The sequence below is a fragment of the Camellia sinensis genome, chromosome 4 (assembly GCF_055761805.1).
Source record: "Camellia sinensis isolate YWXY chromosome 4, ASM5576180v1, whole genome shotgun sequence".
Taxonomy (NCBI): Eukaryota; Viridiplantae; Streptophyta; class Magnoliopsida; order Ericales; family Theaceae; genus Camellia; species Camellia sinensis.
The window spans coordinates 178,012,788-178,029,005 of NC_138964.1; the positions used below are offsets into that span (position 1 = coordinate 178,012,788).

The following is a 16,218-nucleotide window of genomic DNA, read 5'->3' on the forward strand; positions in this document are numbered from 1 at the left end:
CTGTATTTCACTACACAACGGGTATGGTAAACGGGTATGCAAAACTCACGCGTCCCTGACGTCACACACTACCATACGGCATTCGGCATCTTCACAGCCCACCACATCAAGCCAAACAGAATCTAACAAATACCAAACTAATAGTACGCTTTTTAAAGGAGACGTGAAAAACACACACCCTTATTTCCATATTTTATCACAGCATCCGTTCATGGTAAACAAATCAGTGACGATTAAGTAAACAATCAGCCCTCAGGACTACACGGTTATCAAGAAAATATTTAGGACTATACGAATCAAAAGATCAAAAAAATAGAATTTATTGGTGAATTTCCCCTGATCAATTGGAATTTCACTAAATGTCACTATTTTTGATAAAAAAAAAAATGAAATAGGTTTAATAAAAGAGTTGTATTTTTCATCATTTCACACTTAATTTATAAACTAAACATGAGAAAATAGTTTTCCTTACTATTTCTTACTTTTAAACGGATTGTAGATGTTTAGTTTTATATTAACTTTAATCTAAACCAAAAGAAAGGGAAGAAAATAGAAAAAGTGAATTTGGTTTTATAGTATTTTGACAAAGTCAATTATTTTTTTTTTACTACTTCAGAAAATAGACAGATTTAGACATGAGATTGTGCAGCCACCTTGAAATAGTTCTACCATTACAAGAATTTTACCTTTGGTGAATAAATTTTTAGTCGTCAAAAGTTTATTTTTAATCGCCGAAGGGTCTCAGCGATTAAATTATTTGGTCATAGAAGTAGTCGTCGAAGAATTGTCGGTAAAAGACATTAGCGACTCAAATTATTTTAGTCGCCAAAAGGTTAGACATTAAATTAAATTAGTAAATTTTCGGCAACTAAAAAGTCCCACATTTTTAGTTACTAAAATTTTAATCGGCAAAGAGTTCTTGTTTTGACTACTAAAAATTTAGTCGCCTAAAGTCCCACATGTTTGGCTACTAAAATTTTAAACGGCAAAGAGTCCTTATTTTGGCTACTAAATATTTGGTTGCCTAAAGTCCCACATTTTTTGCTACTAAATTTTTAGTCGGCAAAAGTATTTTTATTCTTTAGCTTTTGTTTTTAGTTACGAATTATTTTAGTTGCCAAATGTTTGATTTTCTTTTGGTTACAAAACTTTTAGTCACCAAATGTCTTCTTTTTTTTTTTTTTTTGCTACAAAACTTTTAGCCGCCCAAATTATTTTCCCAATTTCTTTTTAGCTACTAATTGTTTAATAGCCAAAAACATGATATTATGTTTTATCGCAAAATTGTAATTTCTCCACAACCAGTCTATATTCCATGCAACATGTAATACGCATATAAACAAACTGATACATACTATCAATCATTCCACAATTTGCATCCATATACAAAAAATAAATAACTTTAAATGTCAAAGTCCATACAAACAAACTATTGTCCAAACTAAAATAATAATTCCATACAAAATATGTCATACACAAATCAAAGTTCTCCGTATACAAAAAATACATTTACTATCCAGCGAAATTACCATTTACACGGTACAAATTACCATCGTAATCTGTACAATGACAAAATGTGATATATGTACCACGACAAAAGTTTTTCTATAGACCATGACAAAAGGTCATATATGTACGCCGACAAATGGTCATATATATGTACCACGACAGAAGGTGATCTATGTACCACGGCTGTCATTATCTGTTGATTACCAAAAGTTTTCTGTATTAGTAATAGTGAACTACACAAAAGCTGAGGACGACAAAAGTATTATATTAGTTCTATACAAAAGTGAAAATTCTTCTCCATATACCAATATGGATTATCCACAAGTCCACGCAACAAAGCCATCTACAAAAAAATAAAAAAGCAAAAAAATAAAAAAACAAAACATTAGAATTGGTTACAAAATATCAATCCAATCAGCCATAGAGAACATGTTCTAACATGCATTTAAGGTAGAAGAAATGTCTTCTTGGAAATAAAAGAAAGTATATATATATATATATATATATATGTATCATGCAATATTTATTCCAACCAATTCCACAAACAATCTAATATGTAATGTTACAAAGGGTCTTAATTTAGGACCTGACTTCCTTCTAATCTATAATTTGGACTCAAAGATGTTATTTTGATCCATAGGTCCGTTGTGGGTCTTATTAATTTAAATCGTTTATTTTTTCAAAATTTTCTCATATATCAAATTTTTTTTTTAAATATAGGAGGGGAAGAGGTCACACATGAGTTAGGGAAATAAGGGTATGGTGGAGAGGTCAAATGAAGGCTGAGGACAATGGAGAAGGGTAGAGAGCTGGCAGACAGTAGGAAGAAGTGAAAAACGGGTAGCTAGTGTGCCGATGAATGTATGGAATGAGTTGGCTGACAAGGCTATAGGGTTTGCAAAGTGAAAAGAAAAAAGATGAAAGAAAAAAATGGAGAGTAACAATTTCATAAATATTCTCATCCTAAACATTTTGTATCATTCTAGTGTAATTATTTTTGATTTTCTATCAATTTATAATTATTTTGCATTCTTTTTATCTATTTGTAATTTTTTCAAAAATTTATGTATGTGCTATGTCAACATTTTTTTTTTATTAATATGGTTCTATTGAAAAAGAATAAATTAAAATTAAAAAAAAAATTCATAAGAAACATCACAATAATTAATAGAACATTGTCCGGATCAAATAATTGGGGGTAAATTACAAATACACTCCCTGAGCTTTGCTTAAAATATGAATTGCTCTTTGTGATTTAAAAAATTATAAATATCTCCCTGTCAGAATTTTTTATTTAACAGAATTAATTGAAAAGTGAAATTTCTAACTGTTCACCTATACAATAATAAAATTATCTAAATTATTAATTGAAATAAAACTTGAACATTATTAAATACTGTTAATTAACTTGATGATTTATTAATAAAATGACCTATTTGTTATGAAATTAGAAACCTTAAGGGCATAATGTAATTTCTAAAATAATAGAGAGTAATTTATAATTTAAGTAAACCACAGGAGGTGTGTTTGTAATTTACCCAATAATTAGAGGAAACGAAGGAGGGGAGGGAACTCATAGTTTGTCAACACGTTTTGATGAGATCAAATCTTGTGATTGATTCGGTGTCCAAGCAGAAGAAGTCTTTGTGGTGTTTTGAGAAGTTGGTAAAAAATTAATTTTTTTAACTTTTTTGTATTTGGCTTTTTTGTGTTAAAAAAGTTAATTTTTTTTTTGTTGACTTTTTTGTGTAAAAATGCTAAAAAACCAAAAAGTTAGCTTTTTTGTGTTGTTCCCGAAACACCCCTTTATGGAAAATGTAATAAGTTGTGTACCATGCATCTTATTATAAATTGATATATTTTTAATATAAATTTTATAACATTAATTATGAAATGTGTACTCTTAGGCCTTGTTTGTCATAACTTAAAAAAATCGAAAAGTCAAAAAGTCACTATCTTATTTAAGTCACATCACCCCTCTACCACATCACTTCAAACTCAATTCATACCCAACTCATATTTCATAAAAAGTCAAAAAGTGTTAGATAATCCCAAACTACCCCTTATTACAAATTAACATAATAAAATATTCAAAATTATAAAATATACTCTAATTTTTATATTCATCATAAATTTCATGGGATAGGATGGTATTTATAGAAGTACTTGTAATCTTTAGAATGATCATGTCTCTTGGTTCACAACCCTTTCAGCCAGATAGAGTTCAATTTCATCCACTTCTGAATTTTCCAACAAAGTCGACCCTATACTAAAGTTGGACGTTGAAATAGAAAAAAACCTTGTGTCCGTCATGGTGGTGGTGGCCTGGCTAATATCTTCCAATCCCGTCGGCATCGATGACCACATGAAAGCAGGCTTGAATGGCGGCACATGAGGCACTGTCACCAAACCTGATATGATTTGAACAATTGCCTGTGTTTGAGGCCTTTCACTAGCTATTGAATGCGAACATGCCAAGCCTAAAAGCAACACTCTCTCAATTTCCTCAACCACGCAGTCCTTCCCTAGCCTCTTATCCACAGCATCCAATAACCGCCCTTTGCGGGGCAAATACTAGATCCAATCCACCAAGAATTGGAACCCACTAACCTCGGTTCCAGGCCTTAGCCCACTGACCACTTCCAACAAGACTACACAAAATGCGTAGATGTCAAATTGCTGTGTTGCCTTCCCCATGTGGAAGCATTCGGGTGCAATGTAGCCCATCGTGCCTGGCACGCCCTTAGCTTCTTTGTACGAGGTCTTCTCAGTGTCAAGGGCGCGTGCAAGGTCGAAGTCACCAAGGCAGGCGTTGAAGTTGGAGTCAAGCATGATGTTGCTGGCCTTGAGGTCACAGTGGACCACCGTCTTATCGTATTCGTTATGGAGGTAGTGCACGGCGGAGGCCACCCTGGAGATAATGTTGTAATGCAGGTTCCAACTCAATGGCTTGCTATTAGAGTCACTGAAGAGGTGCTTGTCAAGGCTACCGTTGGGCGTGTACTCGTATACTAATAGCAGCTTTCCATTCTTGTGACACCATCCTGTTGCATAAAAAACTATGTTATTAGACCACATGCTTTAATATTTCCATTCAATTCTTTTGTCTTTTGGAAATTATGATAAGGAATTAGCTAGCCTCCAGGCTCTACAACTAGCCCATATACCATGAGTCCATGATTATATCTATCTATAGGTTGAGCCCTTCGACATCAAATTAATCAAACATAGAATCAAAAACTGGAAACGAAAGCAGAAATGGAAATACCGGTATTGAGCCTTCCGGTTAATACCGGTAAAAATGACAAATTGGTAGTATTTGTACAGTCTACTTGCAGACATTGACGTAGGGATTACCAGAGTTGTATTTACCGCCTCTTGAATTAAATTGTTAAGTTTTGAACAATGAAAATTGCATGACATCATTGAACATGATGGTTTACAAAAGATAAAGATGTGTTTTTCTTTCAAAAAGGGCATAGCATGGCATATGCATTTCATCTCTTGAGACTTGTATAAAATGTATATACTTTGTTAAGGATTTCCTACTGGGTTTTATGTTCACCCTACAGGATTTTTGTGCAGGAAAAGATGTGGTGGTTTCGCCTAACTGAAGGCGTGGAAGTGTGTGTGTTAGGAGTACCATGCTTTCATTTTGCGTGACTTTGTTTTGTAAGCCAAGGGCTATATTTGTGTGGGTTTGAATAACCGATTTGTGTAACTGGGCCTAAGCCTTGGAAACTTGTAAACCCATTAGGGTATTTATTTGTTTATGTTATTTTGATTTGAAGTGAATGTGTTATCGCATGAAGACTATTTATATCATGAAATGCAAGAATGGGATTTATTTTCAGCTTTATTTTAAAGAGCCATAATTATTGTATTATCATTTGGGCATAAAAATTGGGGCGTTACAGAAATGTTGAAAAGATGAATCAAATGGGTAAAAAATTCAAAAAAATGGGAAAAATGACTTACCCAGCAATCAAACAAGGTGTTTATGATGAAGTCGATTGATGATCATAAGCTCGGCCAAGGAATCATCCTGATCCTTCAAATACCTCTTAGAAAACTATTTCACAGCCACCTCCAAATCCTCATTTTGAAGCAGTCCTTTGTATACCACACCATAACCACCCTAGCCCACCTTGTTCTTCTCATCAAAATTGTTGGTCGCCTTCTTCAAATCCTTGAATTGAAATTCCCTAGCCGTCCCCGGCAAGCTCTTCAACGCCCTCAATCTATTGGTCGGCCGCTTCTTGCGGTGGCAATAATAGGCCATTGCTACGGCTGTAGCCACCACCACCACTGGCAACCCAACCCCGGGCAAGATCTTGATCAATGGACCATTGTCATCTGAACAGTACTCCACAGTCAAATTCCATCTGAGTACACAATTGAGCCCTATGGTGTTCCTATAAGATTATAGGATCTATATACTAGAAATCAAAACACTATGAATATAGGTAACTACTAAAATATAAACTTGGATACATACCGTTTGATTCTGTTATTGTCTTGAGTTTTGCTTCCTTGAAAGAATATGGCATTCACAATTGGAAAATCTTAACACTAGCTCTTCCCCTCCTTCTCCTAATCTTTATGTTGTCTTTTCAATGGGGCTGACAACCCTTTGATCTACATATATATAGATATATGTAAACCCTAATAAGGACAGGAGAGGGGACTATGCCTAAATAAAATAATTATTGGGTCCCCCATTAAGGAACCCAAATAACTTAAAACAGGCCTTACACCTCCATGTCACATATCCACATATAAAATAATATATACACTAAGATGACCGTGACCCAAACTTTATGGATCACAATAATAAGTTTGGGCTCATACCAGTCAATCTATCTGAATCATGTTCAACCCGTTTTTCACAAACCAAACAAAATATAGTCAATAACAGCCTAATTAAGAATAAATTATTACATTCTCCCACTTAGGCAACATTGACTACTACTTTAAGAAAATATTTTATTTAAGAAAAAATGACTCTCAGGTTAAACAACTTTAGTGGCCACATAAACATGATTTAGAATAGAAACATCTCAGCACAGAATCCCGTTCAATGAGAAATATTAATATCGAACTGTAGCGGTAATTATGCTATTGAACAACATAACACCTTCCACAATTACAAACACTAATATCTCACCAACATAGATTCCTATATGTGATAAAGTGTAGTGTGGAATTTCAGCATAATTGATCCAAAAATTATATAACATACTAATTCCACATCCAGTCCTCTATATGGTCTTGACAAGACCCTGCAAGGAATTTTATTACATTTTACACTTCCAAAAGAAGCCATTATTCCTCTAAACCGAGGTCTTTCATGCTTTAAACCAAGCATCATACTTTATAGATCCATGTACACTTCTAAACCAAAGTGTTAATCTTTATAACTCAAAATTAAAATATAACTGTAAAAGCTCATATAAGAGGAATACATATAAAACAATTACCATTTATGTGTACACACATAACTATAAACAAAATATGAATAAACACATTAAACTTTATTAACTGAAATATATCATAGATAATATTCATGGATAAAAAAAAAAAATTTAACCAAGCACATAAAAAACTGTAAAGTACCCATATGCTCAATATTTTTAGCAAACTAAAATTTGGCCTAAGCCCTATATTTAGAAGATCAACTAGTATGTATTTTATAACATGTGCTCATAAAGAATATCATCTTTAACAACTCTCTAATTCTGAAGTACTTTAAATTTATGTATTTAACACCATTAGAGTTTTTGTTATTCTTCATAGAGAAAATTAAAACCATATATCATAATACATCTTTCTAGGTTTGGAGATGAAATTAACAATTCCAAGCTCTGAAATAAAATTCTTTAATTACATAACTCAAGTCGAGCTCTAAAACATGTTGCATAGTGCAAAATTATAAGAGATTTTATAAAACTCCTTCATGAAACAACACCTCATGCAAACATAAAAATATAACCAATAATAGATACTATATCATTTGAGCAACTACCAAAGTCGACATAGTACAACCAATAATATTAACATGATTAATTCTTTTATAGACAATCGTATAATTTTTAATTATCTATAAATATCATAACACTTTATATGTTTCAACCCAATGCTCAAGGATTAAATTAAAATAATAATTGTCTAACAAACTAATTACATATGCATCAAGTTCAATCCAAACTTCATAATTCATTAAACTCTTACAACAGTAGCATACGAGACATTTCTCATGAACTCTTTCTCAAAATCATTTTATGAATGCTGAATGTTACTTAATTAGTCTCGATCACTAAGAAGAGCAATGTAAAGCTTTCCATTTTGCATATTAAATTTAGTAAAAATGTGATCTAGATATGCTCTTTGAGATGAGACAAATAATCCTCTAAGTTATTTTTCAAGTATCTCAATGCCAAACACAAAATACTTTATCAAGATATTTTATATAAAAAATAAAAAAAAAATTTGTTAACAACAATAGCTTCACATCAAGTATTAATTTGAAATTATTACTAGGAAGTAAAATTTCATCGGTATAAAGGATCAAGAAAAATAAATTGCTCCCACGGACCTTGAGATATATGCATAAATTAATAGTATTATCCATAAAGCCAAGTAATAATATTTGATGAACCTTTAAATATCATTGCTCATAAATTCGTTTAAAATCATAGATAAATTTGTTTAACTTACAAATCAAATTTATTTTGTTTGGCGAAGCAATAGATAAAAATGTCACAATAGCACTATAATCATTATAAACCTATATTTATGGCATTGGTAAGAACAATACTCTTTTCAAATCACAACATCTTACAATAGCTTTGTATTTATTTATTTATCTTTAAAATACTCATTAGATTTCAAATTTTTAAAAAGTATAATATGATCTCATATCCAATTAATAATTTGTATCAATTCATTTACCATATTACAAATCGTCAATATCTTCATCATACGTAACAATCATCTCTTCAATTTCTTGATATTGCTCATTTAGAAAAATAATATGATCACAAGGATCTTGAACTGTATGAGAATGTCTAGAAGGCTGCACGTGTTATACATGTTCAACTTTTATCAATAGACTGAATAGACACTTCAGATTCTACTTGCACTCTCACTTTCTCTATGTGAGAATGAACAGACCAATTTATTATAATAGGCACAAGTATACAATAAGATTTATATATTTAAACTGTTCACCAATCTAATAACTTCACATTTTAAAAGCTTTAAAGATTCTTATGTCAAAACCAAGATAATAGAACCATTGACAACTTACAAAGTAACAACAAATAGCTATAGGTCCCATTTTGATTTCAAAAATATATCATAAAATTTTTTTACTTCTGTACAATCCCAAACTCAAAAGTTATTCTAAATTTTCTACTAATTCACAATTGAAAAGTGTTTTTTTTTTTCAAATATTTTTAACTTAGTATTACATGTATGTATACACAAGTATATAGAGTAATTAAAAACATTCTATCACAAAAACACTCATATAATTTAAACATGTTAACATACACATCATCATTTTATTAGAGTCCAATTACGACGCTTAAGTACTCAACTTTCTTCCGAAGTTACAAGCATGATATATTTAAACTGATTCCATAATTTTATAAAAAATTAATAAGAGGTTATGCACATTAACCAAAATTATCATGTTCACTACAATATCCATCTTTAATTAATAATTTTAAAAACTTTATTTGTGTGTTTTTCAACATAAATGAGATTAGACAAATGCATAACATCAATGCTCATTTAAGAAATCAATAAAACAATTTCTCCCACACACTTTATGATAATTAAAATCGAAGTCAAAACAAAATCTATTTCAATTATTATTATTTTATTTTATTTTATTACCAAGGAGACAAAAATTAAAAAAATAATCATACTTATTTAGTTTTGACATTATTAAATTGTTGTTATACGAACAATATCTAAAATAACATTCTTTAAAACAAGATCAGTACTAGACTACAACTTAAATAACATGATCAAAAATAAAATTTTGATTAACACAAGAGCTTTTAAGTAGTTTAAGAAACAAATAAGGAGATCCCATAGGTGGGAAGAGCGTCATAGCTCACAAAAATTCGAAAGAATTTTTCTTACTGGAGTTAATAATATGTAAAGAGATTACGGAATATTCTAAAAAGGAAAACATAAAACACTGAAAAAAAAAATAACAATTTGTAAAAGTCGAAGGTATTATATAGAGTATTGTAGAGTATAATTTAGATTTTCTTATAAGAATCATCTAGTAGATATTCTAAAACTCTACTTTCTTAAATAGTTAACATTGAATATAATTTCAGGCCAAGTTTGGGAAGTCTCAAAAAAACCAAAAAGTTAAAAAATTACTAAAAAAGTTAAAAAGTTATCACTATTCACCAAAAGTCAACAATTACGGCTGCACAACTCCCAATACTAATTTTCTCCTACACATTAATTTATAAAAAAATTTAATACACATATTTCCATAAAAAGTCAAAAAGTTAACCTAAACATTCATATTTTCAACCTCAACTTTTTAGTCTAAAAAGACAAAAAGTGCACTTATTTAGGACACCCCAAACAACCACTATATTGAAGTGTTAATATAAATGGTTAAGAAGGTGCATTCTCAAGTATGTTAACATCTAAATTAGTTAGATTTAAAACTAAGTCAATATCCATTTACGGATTCACAATCAAAACTTTAATGGAGTAAGTTTGATTTTTATAAAAATATTTTCCTTTATTGCTTTCAATTCAATATAATATCAATCAATTATATATGAACAATAATAATCTCATAATCACAATTAATATTCTCAAATATTTAAAATGTATCACTCTTAAACTGAATATATAGAAAGCATTTTCACAACTCAAACTTTTAATTATACATAGGCAATTAGTATAATCTCACAAGAATATGCTGCGAATAAACTTTAGCAATATTCTCAGATGTGCCAGAATGGATCACTATATAAACACCTTTGGGTTGAATATATAGAATACAATAAACATCTTTAAACTTCAATATAATCTTAATTAATTATACATGGGCAATAATTATAATCTCACAACAATGGGCTGCAAATAAACTTTAACAATCTTGTTAAATGTTTCAGAATGTATCATCATATAAATACCTTTGGGCTAAATATATAAGATACATTCTAACACCTATAAACAAGTCAACTAGCAAGAATGATTTATCAAGAAATTATCTTCTTTGGGTAGATAAATTCTTTCAACATCAGTAAAATTTCCCTTACTAGCGGCTTACACTACCTCTAAAATTAATACACTCAATTAACCCCCTTTGGGTAGGTAATTGAGTGATATAATATTAGAAGAGCTTTCCAGAATCCTTATTGGTAAATCACTTTAAATCTCAATAAGTTAACCACTTCGGCAGTATCACCCACATTGATTCAAAAATCTTCCAACTGGGACTACAAAAATAAATATTTGTCCACCTTTAAAACTTTGTTTGTTTATTATAATAATGCAATCTGTAACCTATCATGCAATCTATAATTTAATTATAAAATAAAAACAATAACATTTTTTTTTTTTGGGGTAAGAATTCAAACGCATAATTTATAAATTATACAAATTAATTTTAACATGTAAAGTGGGAGACACACAACAATTAGGTCATATGACTTTTATTAAATTTTCAACATATCCAAGTGCCCATCAAAGCATATATAATATCATATTACGAATCACCACAAAACAGTTACTCAAAATAATATCTCACGGTCAACCAAAATTCCCATATGAATTTACAAAAATTATACCAAAGTGATATGCATGATATAGAACTCTTAAACAATCTTAATGTTTATGTAAAAGTCATAAAAATGAATATGTTTCATATGTTTTGCAAATATTTGATTAGGTAATATTTGAAATATATATATATATATATATATATATCAACATAGATTCAATATACACACATCCATATTTTACAATTGTCATAAAACTACCAGATCCAAATTACTATTTTTTTTATTTTATAAAACACAATTGGAAGCAAACTATCAATACTCAAACAGTATGTATTCGTTACATTGAAAAAGTTTGCTTGAAATTACTAAAGCACAATTTTGAGATGCAAAAACATCATTCAGTAAAAGAAATGTTAATTTATTCCTTATCATTATATAAAATAATTTTACTGAAATAATCTGCCATGATTTTGATTCTAGTATAAACTTGCTCTGATACCACATGTAAGATTATAGGATCTATATACTAGAAATAAAAACACTATGAATATAGGTGACTACTAAAATATAAACTTGGATACATACCGTTTGATTCCGTTATTGTCTTGAGTTTTGCTTCCTTGAAAGAATATGGCATTCACAATTGGAAAACCATAGCACCAGCTCTTCCCCTCTTTCTCCTAATCTTTATGTTGTCTTTTCAATGGAGCTAACAACCCTTTGATCTACATATATATAGATATATGTAAACCCTAATAAGGATAGGAGAGGGGACTGTGCCTAAATAAAACAATTATTGGGTCCTCCCATTAAGGAACCCAAATAACTTAAAACAGGCCTTACACCTCCATATCACATATCCACATATAAAATAATATATACACTAAGATGACCATGGCCCAAACTTTATGGATCACAATAATAAGTTTGGGCTCATACCAGTCAATCTATTTGAATCATGTTCAACCCGTTTTTCACAAACCAAACAAAATATAGTCAATAACAGCCTAATTAAGAATAAATTGCTACAGTTCCTAGTGGATGCAGAGAAGCCAAAATACGAGTTCTGATCCACCACCCCTCTCAGCTCGAGAACCTCCTCGAGGACCGGCGAGTCAGGCGTTGGAGGGGTCGCCCTATCTTTCTCGGGTTGTTCTATGATGTAAACTTGTATGGTTTTGTTCACCCCATCATACTCTACCCAGACGTCGTAAAACTTAGCTTTAGTAGGAGATAATTGGATGCCAGATTGGTTCAAGGACTCGGCTTTTTAGATACGACATTGTTGATATTGAGTCCAACGTTATTGTCATCTGGGTCAAAGTCTTGTTTAAAGGTGTCGAACTCGACGGTGATGAGGTGGTTGGAGGCTAAGCCGTTAGAGGTGGAGTTAGTGAGGCCCAAATACTGGCCGGAACTGTTGCTAGGGAGGTTGAAATCGAGGACTAGAACGAAGGCAAGTCCTTCGCCGGTGGAGTTGTTGTTTAACCGATAGATGTTGATGAGGAAAAATGAGTTGAAAGAGGCAATCTTGTCTGAGAATGAGGAGTTGTTGTTGGGACCTTTCCAGAGCTTGAATGGTTGTTTGAGGAGGACTCTTCTGGACTGGTTTGTGAAGGGAATGAGATTGGAGGCTGAGTCTGGGGTTATTTGGATGGCGTTTGCGCCGATGAGAGCAGGGGCTTTGGCAAATAGGCTGTTGTTGTCGAAGGCTCCATATTTGGCAGTGAAAGTTTTAAGGGAGTTGGCGGAGATTGGAGGCTGCGCCGCCGCCAAACAAAGGAGGAGGCGAGAATGCGGAGGTTAGCCGCCAATTCCATTATAGATATAGGCCATGTTTGATTTACAAGACTAATTGTGAGGTATTAATAATCCTATCAAATTAGTGTGGTATTCACTATCCCACCCCTACCCCATTACTAATAATCCCACAAATTTGTTGGATTAATTATCCATTAGATTAATAATCCTAAACCAAAATGTCAAAACAAACATAGGATAATTGGACCCACGGATTAATAATCCCTATCCCATGCTTTAATCCTTTCAATCAAACATGCCAATAGAGAATAAGAGATGAAATGGAGATAAAAAGGACGAGGAAGGGTCGGCGGAGAATAAATAATGGATTCATCCTGTTCAGGTTAGTTTTTTTTTTTAAATAATTGGAAATTGGTGGATATCACTTTCGTTGAATATGAAATCTAATTAATTTATTAAAAGAATTTTAATTTGGTTTGGTATTAATTATAATATATTTTGTGTATTATATTTGATTTTTAGAGGGCTAATGAGTATTTAAAAATTTATTGGGTGTCAATTAGAGTTTTAGAATAATACTAAAGATCATGAAAAAAATATTATAAAATGTATCATGAAGATTTTTCATTCTTTGATTAGTATATGTTGTTTTATTACATGTATAATTTAAATGTGGAGAATCTTTCATAATTATCTTCATTATATTTTTTTTATGATTCCTAACATTATTTAGAATTTTAATATAAAGTTTAAGAAGAATTAATAATATTTTTTAATATTATTTAGTAAAATACGGGGTCTTCATAGATCTTCAAGTCTTCCACCTGGTTTTCTCCCATATGAGCAAGGGCATCTATGCACACTGATTAGCTTCTCGAAAAATATGTTTGATAATGCCGGCCATATTGGAGGTTAGGAATTTAATGTCTTCCACAAGAGCACGATAAGGGCAATTTGAATGAGCGCCTTTATTGATGAGGTTGGCAGTATCTTGACAGTCCATTTCAATTATCATATTTCTCCAACATTTTTCATGAATGATTGTTATTCCGTGATAAATAGCCCATATTTCTACTTAGAGGCTTGTTGCTACATCCAACTTTCCAGAGTATCTAAGAATCTAAAAACTTTTTGCATCTCTAAAGAGTCCTCCAAAATCAACTTTTCCCCAACTTTCCTTGGCACATCCACCAGCATTTAGCTTGGTAATACCTGCAAGAGAAGGAAACCAATTGATTAGTTTAATTTTTTGCTGATCAGAGCTTAGGGGGCATTAGAAGGCCTCATGGATCTCTTGAGTATACTGGAACACTAGGCGTAAGCTGTCACTAATGTAAACATCACAATTATCAAAAACAGTTTTATTCCTACCTTTCCAAATGAACCAAAGGGTGACAGTGAACCGTATGTTCCAATTGATACTTGCAAGTTTAGTTTTATTGCAAAGATTAAAAGAAATCCAAACATCCAGAGGCTTTTCAATGCCATCCCTAGTCCATTGATCATTTTTCAAATTTTTCCACAACTCCCTCGAGTAGTAGCAATCTCTAAGGAGGCGGCTCATGCTTTCCCCATTAGAATGGCATGTAGGACAAAGGTCAATGCTGTCAAAACTTCTACTGACTCTAAGTTGGTTTGTAAGGTGTCTACCGTGCATAACAAGCCAGATTGGAATTTTTGAGGAATTTTTAATTTCTAAATTCAATTCCAACAAAAGTTATGATCTTCAACATTAATGATGAGGTCATAAGAAGATTTGGAAGAGAATCTACCTTGGGGTGAACCTGTCCAATGGGATTTATCAGGAAAAGTCACAAATTTGGAAAGTTTGATTTTACGAATGTTAGCAATATCAGTAGGTGAAAGGTGATTAGCAATCGGGTTCTAATTCCAATCCCCCTCCTCAATAATGATGGTGTTGACAGTGTCATGAGTGTTAGTGTAAGAACCAGGTGAAGTGTTTGCTAAAAGTTGGGTTCCATACCACCAGTCATTCTAAAGAGAAGCTTTATTAGAATTTTCAATAGTCTATTTGGTATATAATCTAAGAGTATCTCTGGTTTTGACAATTGAAGAAAAGAAGCCACTCCAAATAATTCTCATGATTTGACTAGAGAGGGATAAGCTCCCAAGGCAGACACGTTCTCTGACAAGGCTGCCTTTATGACTCCATTTGGTATCAATGGTATGTTAAAAAACAAAGCAATGAAAATAAATGACCGTATTTTCTTATTACACTATTTAAATGAGTAATAAAGGAAAGTATATGAGAAAAAAATATAAGTGAAATTTATTTTTTCATCATTCCTATTGTAAGGGTCAATTTTAATATTCTAAATATTTTATAATTAATCAATTTGAATCTTACCATTATTTATAAAAAAATGAAATAGACTTAATAAAATAATTGTCCTTCTCATCATTTTTCATTATTTCTCACTTAATTTATAAATATTTCTTACTTTCAAACGGACTATAGATGTTTTGTTTTATATTAACAAATTTGAACAAAAAAAGGGAAGAAAATGGAAAAGGGGAATGTGGTTTTATAGTATTTTGACAGATTCAATTAAAATTTTTTTGATACTTTGAATTGAAATGGTTCTGCATGAATCATCATGGGCCTTGGTATTGTGATTGAGATGGAGGAGGTAAAGGTAGTATTAGGAAATTAGTCCCATGGGATTAGGTTTTTTTTTTTTCAAACATATTGGACATTTTTTTTTAACATTAATGTTTGATGTTTTTGTATTTTTTGTTAAGTAAAAATCATAATTTTATTTGTTTTAATATTTTATATTTCTTTTATAGGGTAATAATTTAACAATCTCCACACTAACAACTGTTGGAAAATTTGGTTTTATAAGGCTTATTTTGGGCTAACTTTGAACCCAAAATTGAGTGGGCTCCAAATGTCTTTTGGGGTGGGTCCGAAGAGGTGACGTGTTCCTTGCTGCATGGCAAGTCACACAGTGAAGATGATTCGTTAAAACTATTTATGCGTGAATAAGAAGTTGACGTCGTTTTCGGGTTCATGGAATGGACAATTAAAGAAGTAAATGTGGGTTTCTTTGAAACGGGTTGTCCCACATTGAAACTTTAAGAGAGCTTTTGTGTGTATATAAGCTCTAGATTACAACACTTGGGTTAGGCCCCAAGGGGCACCCCAAGTTTGTAG

At 31.6% G+C, this 16,218-nt stretch overlaps 1 pseudogene; it reads right to left on the minus strand.

Moving 5' to 3' along the window:
• Window positions 1–3,693: 3,693 nt before the first annotated feature.
• LOC145824260 (putative L-type lectin-domain containing receptor kinase S.5) lies at window positions 3,694–14,604 on the minus strand (annotated as a pseudogene).
• Window positions 14,605–16,218: the final 1,614 nt, after the last annotated feature.